This window comes from Lolium rigidum, chromosome 5 (assembly GCF_022539505.1).
Source record: "Lolium rigidum isolate FL_2022 chromosome 5, APGP_CSIRO_Lrig_0.1, whole genome shotgun sequence".
NCBI classification, from domain to species: Eukaryota; Viridiplantae; Streptophyta; class Magnoliopsida; order Poales; family Poaceae; genus Lolium; species Lolium rigidum.
This window is the reverse complement of record NC_061512.1, coordinates 81,924,487-81,934,508: the sequence shown is the minus strand read 5'-3', so window position 1 is coordinate 81,934,508 and position 10,022 is coordinate 81,924,487.

The following is a 10,022-nucleotide window of genomic DNA, read 5'->3' as shown; positions in this document are numbered from 1 at the left end:
GTGGTGGATCTGTCAATCTATCACCGCGTTCCGGTGGCGAGATGGAGAAGCGTGGAAGCCGGCGACGGCTGATGTCGCCGGTGGAGGGTTGGAGTGGCCAGCCCGGGATGGTCGCCGATGTGGGGGTCCGACCTGAATAAAGGCGGCGGTCCTAGGGCCTCTCTTGCATGAAGAGGAAGACCTATCGGAAGCCTGGACTCGCGATCTGGCTGGTGTGTTGAGTTCCGGAAGGCGCCGCCAGCAAGTGTAACAGTGCTTTTATTGCATGGAGTTTGCTGGATCGGTGGTATTCGGTCGTGCACATCCATGCTTTTATTCCGACCGATTGGTCTGGAGGGAGCGGCGCGAAGCTCTTTTCTGTGTTGACACCAAGTGACAGCTGATCCATGGTGAAGTCAGAAGAAGAGAATATCATGAAGACCGGATTAGAGGACTAGCTAATGGAGGTTCAAGTCTTTGCGCCGTTGAGGGGCTTGCTTAGTGTTCCAGACTTAGCAACAGTGGTATGGAAGTGGGGGCGGCAGCACATGTGAAGTTCAGAGTCTTATCTTTCAGGGTGAAAACCCAAGATCTGGCCTTAACTGGTTGTGCCTGACAATGTCCTCGTTGAAGGCTTTGTTTTGAGAGCGAAGACTATCTTTAGGGTGAAAACCTAAGATCTTTGATCGGGCAACGGCGGCGCTGGTGCACTGTTCCCTTCTTGGAGGCGTCGCTTTTGAAGAGTCTGATTTTCCGGTGTTGTCTTGGTGGTGGTTGTATTACTGTAGCTAGGGCTGTGATGCTGTAGCGGGAATTTTATTTCTTAGTTTTCTCTTTCTCTTTTTTGGTTGTGTGCATCCGTAATGTTTTAGGGCATTGCGTTGTTGCAGAGGCTGGTGTAATTGGTATCCTTTGATATTAATATATTCCGTTTATTGAAAAAATACGGATGTCTCAACCAAAATGTCCCTCTCCCACTAAGGCACTAAGACAGAACGCGTATGATAAACCTAGAGGCTGACCTTGTTAGATGTAGATGGGCTGCAGTCCAGTAAGGAAACCCATGTAACCTACAATTTCTGAAATCTCAAGGCTCATTACCGTTGGCGGTTTGGGGGCAACCTTGGAAGATAAAATTTAGTCCCACATTGCTAGTTAGGAGGGTGTTGGAGTGTTTTATAAGGGCTGCTCTTCTAGTCCTTCCAAGTGAGTGAGAAGAGAAGAAGCCCTCGTGCACTACTCCTCCTCCGCCGCCCGCCTCGTCACGCACGCGTGTCGCGTCGCGTTTCGTGACTCAAGTTCGAGTTCGAGACACCTTTCGGGAAGCCTAAATTTTTTGCTTGGTGCACCAACTAAGTTGGGTACGTGTCGACCATGCATGTGCATGCTCGCCGTGTGTCCCTAGCTTCCTACGTGTGGCAACGCGGTTGGTCGGCTCTCCTCCGAGGCTATACCAGGAGAGAGAACGGACCTGGAGACACACACTCACAAGTCTGTCTCTTGCTCACGAAAAAGTTTCTTTTACTGTGTTACTCTCCGGGATAGCAGGCCTCCGAAACCCTGTCCAATGAGATCCTGCACCGGGAGGCGGGCTATAAGGTTTTTGGGGAGCGTCTCGACGTGACTGCTCGCTACTATTCGTGCTCTTCTTCGCCGGTTCGACTGCTTCGTCAAACCATACTACACCATGGGCGACATCAACAGTGGCTATGGTGGTGTTGTTGCTGCTGGTGAGACCTTCCCGATCGTGATGTATGTGATTTTCCTCTCTTATCTTGCACTGCTACTTGTTCCATGTTCAGATCTAATGCATGTGCTTAGTCTGATGTATGTGGTTAAGTATGCCAGTGCATCTGTAATGTTGCTTTCGGTAATTAATCTTACTCGAAAATTGCCTAATAATCTAACAATCCAAAAACCTTATATGCTTAGGCAATTTTCACCGTCTGGTTTTGCTATTGTGCTCAAACCGAACCTGTTTACGGGTTCTCATTTCAAGAGATGGCAGACTAAGACCCTCTTGTGGCTCACTACTATGGGCGTGCACCGAGTTGCGGATGGTACTCCCAGAGGTCCGCTTACTCCTGATGAGGATAAAGCATTCGGGGAGGCCACTGTTGTCTTTGTGGGTGCCGTCTTGAGTGTGCTTGGATACAAGTTGGTTGATGCTTATCTGCACATCTGAAATGGGAAGGAACTGTGGGACGCACTGTACGCTAAGTTTGGTGCTACCGATGCCGAAGGTGAACTATATGATCTGGATCAGTTCAATGACTACAGAATGGTTGGGACTGATCTGTAGTGGAATATGCTCACGAGATACAGATCATGGCAAAGGAACTTGAGCTCCTCAAGTGTGTGTTACCGGACAAGTTTGTCGCAGGATGCATTGTCGCTAAGCTCCCCCCTTCATGGAGGAACTTTGCCACTTCTCTCATCAGAGGCATGAGTTTTATATTGAGAATATCATAGACTCTTTGGATGTTGGGGAGAAGGCGAGGGCAAAAGACAAACACACTGGAGGAACCGAGGGACATTCTGCGGCCAATATGATGCAGAAAAATGCCCACAAGTCCAAGGGAAAGAATAAGGGAGTCTCCCAGACTACCAACTTCAAGAAGAAGGGGACAACGGAGAAGAAAGATCCTTGCTGGGTGTGTGGCGAGATGGGCCATTGGGCTCATCGTTGTCCATAACACAAAGGAAATAAAGGTCAGACTGGACAGAACTCAAATTCTGTCAACATGGTCATTGGCAACACATAGGAAGGAACTACATGGTATGGTGCTTTATTACCTACTGTTCTTTCGGTGTTTCAGCCCATAGAATGGTGGGTTGATACGAGTGCTAATGTTCATGTGTGTGCTGACATCTACATGTTACCTCTTATCAGGCCCGAGGTTCCTCAGTAATGATGGGGAATGGGTTACTGTTATCACCAGAATTTGACCGGATCAGAGGTGGGCCGCGATTGGAGATAGGCTTGAAGAATATACATAGAAGAAATACATGAATCGGCCTTGTATACAAAGTTTGGGCTAGTTTGCCCGTGTATCTGTAACATAGTAGGATACGTGTCGGTTAGATAGAGTTTGGCTCGTGCACGGTTGGGATTATTCCCACGTTAGAAAGTTTACGGACTATAAATATGTATCTAGGGTTTATGAAATAAACAACAATCACGTTCACCACAAACCAATCTAGGCGCATCGCCAACTCCCTTGTCTCGAGGGTTTCTTCCGGGTAAGCATCATGCTGCTAGATCGCATCTTGCGATCTAGGCAGTACACGTTTATTCGTCCTTCATGCGTTGCTCGTGCTGAAGCCTTGTTGATGGCGAGCAACGTGGTTATCATAGATGTTTTAGGGTTAACATTGTTTCATAGTATCATATGCTTTCGTCCGTGCAACCCTTAGGCATCTAGCCGCCCTTACACCTATCTTAGGTGTAAGGGCTGCACCCCGCTTGATCATTATTTAGTAGATCCGATCCGTTATGATTGCTACTTGTTCTTCAAGGATTAGTTTAATATCTGCATAGTTAGGCCTTACAAACGGGTTGAAGGATCCAGTGGCGCGTAGGGTGTAGTTTGCTAGCCCTAGACAGGATGTTCCGGGGATCAACTTCGTGTTGGTTTTTAGGCCTTGTCTAGGGTCGGTTTACGATCACCGTGCGTGGCCGCCGTGCTCAATCACGAGTAGGATGTTCCGATTATGTGGTGAAAACCCTAAATCATAGTAGGTCGTTTTAGCTTTATTTTGATCAAGCAGGACCACCATCCGACCGCACACCTCGTACGGATCATGGGTGGATCGGCTCCTTGAGCTGATTCACGAGACAACCTCGAGAGCCGATCGAGGCTCGAATTTAATGTTTACGTGTATGCCATGCAGGAAACTAAGCGAGGCACATCCAACACCTTCCCCGACCGGTATAGGTCGGGTGGCACGCCCTTGCATCAAGCATCGGACGTGCGTGCCGAGTCTTTGCGGGCCGTCGCTCGGAGGGACCAGGGCCAGCCGCAGTCCCGGGAGCCTCCCGGCTCTACCGTGTTGCCCGTCGCTGCTCGCCGGTGGGTTTCCGACCGCAACACATTCCGGCACGCCCGGTGGGACAATCTTCGACATCAACCGCATCGCCATCTACATCTGAGATGGCGGAAGGCACTCCAGTCACGTACGAGGATCTGACCGAGGAGCTCAAGAAGAAGTATGACGAGGTCAAAGCAATCCTCGAAGCCGACCTCATCGGCTCTTTCCAGAGAACCCGCTCACACGGCATCAGGTGGAAGGGGTTCTCACCTGAAGGCGCGCTCGATGGAGTGGACCTGTCCGCCCCGTCGAAGAACGCACCGTGTCTCCGCGTCGAGAGATTAACTTCATGGTAGCTCATTCGCTACACCGCCATTCCGAGAGCCTCGGTGAACACTTTGGAGCGTGTCGCTCTTCGCGTGATCCGAGAAATCATGAGGCATCGTACTCTCCGTCGGGACCAGCTCTAGGGACTCACCAAGGAGAGATGCCACTCCGAGTCCCGACCACCGCCGCCATTCGCGGTGGCAGCACCAGTAGTGCCGATTTCACCGGCATACGTCGTCTACAAGATAGGTGGTGACCCTAGCGACTACCGGCTCTTGCATGAGGCGCCTAAGGAGATCCCTCACGGATATACATGCACATACGTGCTAGACTGCAAGAATCGGGCACTCACGAACCGGACCGCAACAAGCGAGGGACTTCGGAACAACGAGAGGAACTTCGGGAACGGATCTTGAGAAGCGAGACGTGGCTAGCTAAGTACGCCACCCCGATAAACCTCCGCAGCCCAACTCCTGCAGCTTGGCTCGGAGCTCGAGAAGCAAGCGTGGCTGGCTAAGTATGCCACTCCGGCGAATCTTCGAGTTCAACTCCTGCAGCCAAGCACCGCGGATCAGATCAAGCACCATCTTGAGAGACCAGTTCGGCATGGTGCCGAAAAGGAGGGCAATCGGCTATTCCAAGCCGTACCCCAACGAGTACGAGTTGATCCCACTACCACCCAAATATCGGCTCCCCGAATTCTCCAAATTTAGTTGATCGGATGGTTCCAACTCAATCGAGCATGTGAGCCGATATTTGGCACAGCCGGGCACGATCTCGGCATCGGATGAGCTGCGTGTGAGGTTCTTCGCACAGTCCCTCACAGGATCGGCTTTCGGGTGGTACGCATCGCCGCCACCGGACTCAATCCGGACTTGGAAGCAGCTTGGAGGAGCAGCTCCACATGCGGCATCACTCGGAGGCTTCCGAGGCTGGCATTGCCGATCTAGCACAAGTACGACAGAGCGCGGAGAAACAGGTGTCGAATACATCCAGCCGCTTCAGAACCGTTAGGAACCGATGCTATTCGGCTCGTGTGACCGAAAAAGAAGCAGGCCGAGTTGGCGGTGGTGGGTCTCGCATCACCGATCAAGGACGTGGCCTCCCAAGCGTACTACCCTTCACTGGCGCACATGGTACGTGGCTGTCATTATATGAACAGCGCCACCCGGATGTATACCAGGATAAATTCAAGCGTGCGGTGGTCCTGGTTGAGGCGGATGAAGATGAAGGCTCGCGGGAGATCAAGAGGTAGCAGATGGCTGAATGGACTCGGGGGGCAAGCCCCGTGTCCTGTAAGTGGGTTAAGCCACAAGGTCCTCCAAGAGGGTTTGACTTCGATGTCACCAAGGCTGAACAAATTTTCAACCTCTTACTTAAGGAGAAGCAGCTAAAGGTACCCGAAATCCACAAGATCCCCACGGCGCAGGAGTTGAACGGAAAGCCATACTGCAAATGGCATAACACGTTCACCCATGCCACCAACGACTGCAGGGTGTGGCGTCAGCAGATCCAAATGGCAATAGAACAAGGGCGTCTAATTTTCAGCCAGTACGCCATGAAAGTCGACACACACCCCTTCCCCGCCGTTAACATGGTGGAGTACACTTACCCTGGGAGGTGCCAGCCAAGTTTATCGTTCAACATCAACATGGTAGGACCTGGGCACCACCCTGGTAAGAACAGTGACGAGGGCAGCATGCTCTCATGACAACGACAAAGAGGAAGCCGTTCCACGCGATCGGCTCCGGCACGATGGCAAGCGCTACATCACGGAGGGAGAAGTGAGGAATGTGAGATATCAGCGACCTCTCTCTGATCACCTCCTCAACAAATATGTGAGTCAATATGACCAACGCCGACGGTATAACAGCGAGGACGAAAGGGATCGTCTAGCTAGGGACGCCAGGAGACATCGTCGGCATGATCGCGACGAGGAGAGATATGAGCGCCACGCCAAGGAAAAGCCGAGAGAGCAAGACGACGTGGATAGGCACTGGGACTGTCCCTTCTTCAGACACTGCTGGGATTCAGGAATGAGCCGATTGCCTACAATCGGCAAGCCGCCCGTAATGTAGACAGAAGAAGAAGGATGCGGCTAACGCGTCCGTGTTCAAACGTCTAGGGCCTCTCCCGCCTCGGAACAAGCACGCTGAGTCCTCTCGGGTGGAAGATCTCGAGGAATTAGAAGACGATGATGAAGAAGAAGATAAGTACCACCGGCCAAGGTGGTGCCCCGATGGACTCAGCCGTTCCCAAAAGCGTAGGGTTCAGCGACTACGTGGTTTGGAGGAAGCCGAAAGGTTATACCCGCACACGCTAAGGAAGGCGCGGCCCGATCCGGCCGCGAAAATTCAGCGAACCCCGGATGAAGAAGGTCGGCCACAAAGGAAAGAGTGGCGCCCCGTACAAAAGAAAGCCGATGATGAGACATCGGCCGGCACAAACATGGTGTTCATCCTTCCAACGGAGTTTAGTGCTCCAGGATTAGACGAAGCACCCGTGGCACAACATGATCGCGGCCCACGGCCGGTTATCTTTGAGAAGCCACGAGAAAGAAGCTACGGACATCCGAAGGCCCCGTACTTGCGAGGCTATATCAATGGGCAGCCTCGTCAACAAGATGTCGGTGGACACCGGAGCGGCAGCTTAACATTATGCCATACTCCATGCTACGTCGGTTGGGACGCTCTAGCTCGGATCCGATCAAAACCAACGTGACGCTGAGCGATTTCAACGGCCAAGCATCCGACGCACAAGGTGTTCGAACGTGGATCCGACCGTAGGAAGGAAAACCATCCCTACGACGTTCTTTATTGTCGGTAGCAAGAGCACCTATGCTGTCCTCGCTAGGGAGAGATTGGATCCACGCCAATCGTTGCATTCCATCCACGATGCACCAATGCTTAATACAATGGGATGGAGATGAAGTAGAGGTCGTCCACGCAGATGATTCAGCCGAGATTTCAACGGCTGGCATGAACGTTTGGGAGACAACAGGCCAAGAGCCACTCTCAGGCATCAATTTGGACGACTGCGAGCGCATCGACGTGATGAAGGACGGGGTAAGGCTGGTCTTATCCACCGGCCTGACCGTGTAACAAGAGCAACATCTATGGACAAACGTGGCGATGCCAATCCGTGTGATCGGCCCCAAGGATCTATGGAGGAACATCACAAAGCCTTCATTGAGCGATTCAATCAACGTGGAGGCCGATCCCAGCAATCGGCCAAAATTATCTTCACCATACGTTCCGCCTATGTTCAACGTCGATCTAATGGGCAACGGTTTTACGTCGGCCGATGAGTCGGAAGAAGTCAACATTGGTCCTAACGGAGCCGACGTTCAAGTACGAGTGCCTTGGCTAACTATAGAGCCGATATCCGCAGCTACTCGGCGGAATCGGCTCGGGGGCACCTAATCGGATGAACATGTGCGATACATGTGCAGAGAAAGTATTGGGGGCCGATAGAAAAATCGGCCAGAAAAAAAAATTTCTCACGAGGTACAGCCGATGCACGTGACATCGACTTTAGAACTAAGGAACAAAGCCGATGCACAGCCTATAGACTCTAGTACAATTACACATGATCTACCCGCTGCGTGTTCAAGACGTGGATGGCCTTCTGCTTCCTGGATCCTCAGCGGCAATGAGCCGATTTTGGTGCCAGAACCTTCTCTTCGAGGACTTCCAACCCTTTGCCGATTAAGCCGTTGATGTTTCGTCTACAATATCGGTTTTCAACGGAAGAAAAGATGATCGATGGTGGCAAGTTTGGCTGGCTCTGCATGGTGGCTGTCTCAGAATTGCCTCGAGTTCGAACCCTTTGTCCGATCTCGTGCGTCCTCACCGCTATTCTCGCCTTGACCGAGGCTCGGGGGCAGCTGATTTGGTAGGCACTCTGTTTTTGGAAGCCGATTGGAGTGTCGTCGGCCGACCTCGCATCATAAACTTCTTCGAAAGTGGTGAGTTGTTGCAGAAGGAGGTCACCAGAGCTGCTGGAAGGAGCCTGAAAGGGAAGCCATCATCATCTACAGGGTCAGGGCCGTTTCTGTTGCTACAAAAAGATAGAGCAAGGCGCTATGTTCGGACAGCCAGGAGCGGTTAAGGATCACCTTCAGGCCAGAGACCATAGCGTGGGCATTGGATGATGTTACCCTTGGGTCCGTTTCAGTTGCGAACCTGTGCGATTGACATCTGAGCTCCATATGGCCGTGGGTTGGATCTGTTCAAGCGGCGTTTTGGGGATCTGAGTTTTGCTCTCTCGGACAAGTCACAGATTACCATTTGGATAGACAATAGAGTTGGCTTTGCTCGCGTTTCATGGCAAGGTCCGATGTGCTGCCATCGGCTCTTGATTTGTTGACTTATTTTAGCAATCGGCAAAATTGGTAAAAGGACAAAATCAGCTGAGAAATTTCTTCTTCATTAATAAGGGGTTTTTTTACAATGAAGAGCCGATTGCTCAAGAAAGGAAGGACAAAAGAAGAGCCGATTGCTCAGGAACTACTAGTCCTACATTACTAATCCTCGCTGGCCTCGTCGTCGGCATCGTAGCTGCCGTCGGCGCTGCTTCCGGAGAGGTCCTCGTCGCCGCTGCCCCGGCCCTCGGCCGGAGCCTCTTCTTCCTCGTCATCATCATCGTCCTCGCTCGTCCGCCCAAGCGCGGAAGCGCTTCGCCGGCGGATACCCAGCCGGAGGAGGAGGAATCATCCTCCTCCTCTTCTTCTTCTTCCTCTACTTCTTCTTCTTCCTCCTCCTCGTCGGAGGAGGTGGGGTTCTCCCAGGAGTGGAGGTCGTCTTCGCTCTCGCTCTTCAGCTCCCCTTCGATGAGGAACTCGAGGTCGTCCTCCCCATCGGTCGGAGGTAAGTCACCATCTCGACCCGACGAGTGCTTCGGGTGGGCCATCTGACACGTGGTCGAAGTTCCACTCCTGCTCGCTCGAGGAGGAAGATTGGAAAGAGAGGCCTGAGGAGATGGAGGAAGAGGAAGACATTGCTACAGGGAGAGAGGGTTTTTTAGGTGCCGATGGCCGGAACAGAGCAAGAGGATGAAGTGGCGGACCGTTCGGCACAGTTAAATAAAGGGGGTATAGTGGAGATTTAATGCCATTGCGGTTTCCGAGGGAGTGATGTTAAAGCTAATCAAATCTTGCCAAGAAGTTGAGGAGGCAAGGCATCATGATGAAGGATATCTGCGGCGGTTCTGCTCTGCCACGACATGACCCGACGAAGAAAAAACGGAGTGATTTTGGAATTGTCATTTCCAAAACCAGGGGGGCATGTGTTATCACCAGAATTTGACCGGATCAGAGGTGGGCCGCGATTACAGATGGGCTTGAAGAATATACATAGAAGAAATACATGAATCGTCCTTGTATACAAAGTTTGGGCTAGTTTGCCCGTGTATCTGTAACATAGTAGGATACGTGTCGGTTAGATAGAGTTTGGCTCGTGCACGGTTGGGATTATTCCCACGTTAGAAAGTCTACGGACTATAAATATGTATCTAGGGTTTATGAAATAAACAACAATCACGTTCACCACAAACCAATCTAGGCGCATCGCCAACTCCCTTGTCTTGAGGGTTTCTTCCGGGTAGGCATCATACTGCCTAGATCGCATCTTGCGATCTAGGCAGTACACGTTTATTCGTCGTTCATGCGTTGCTCGTGCTGAAGC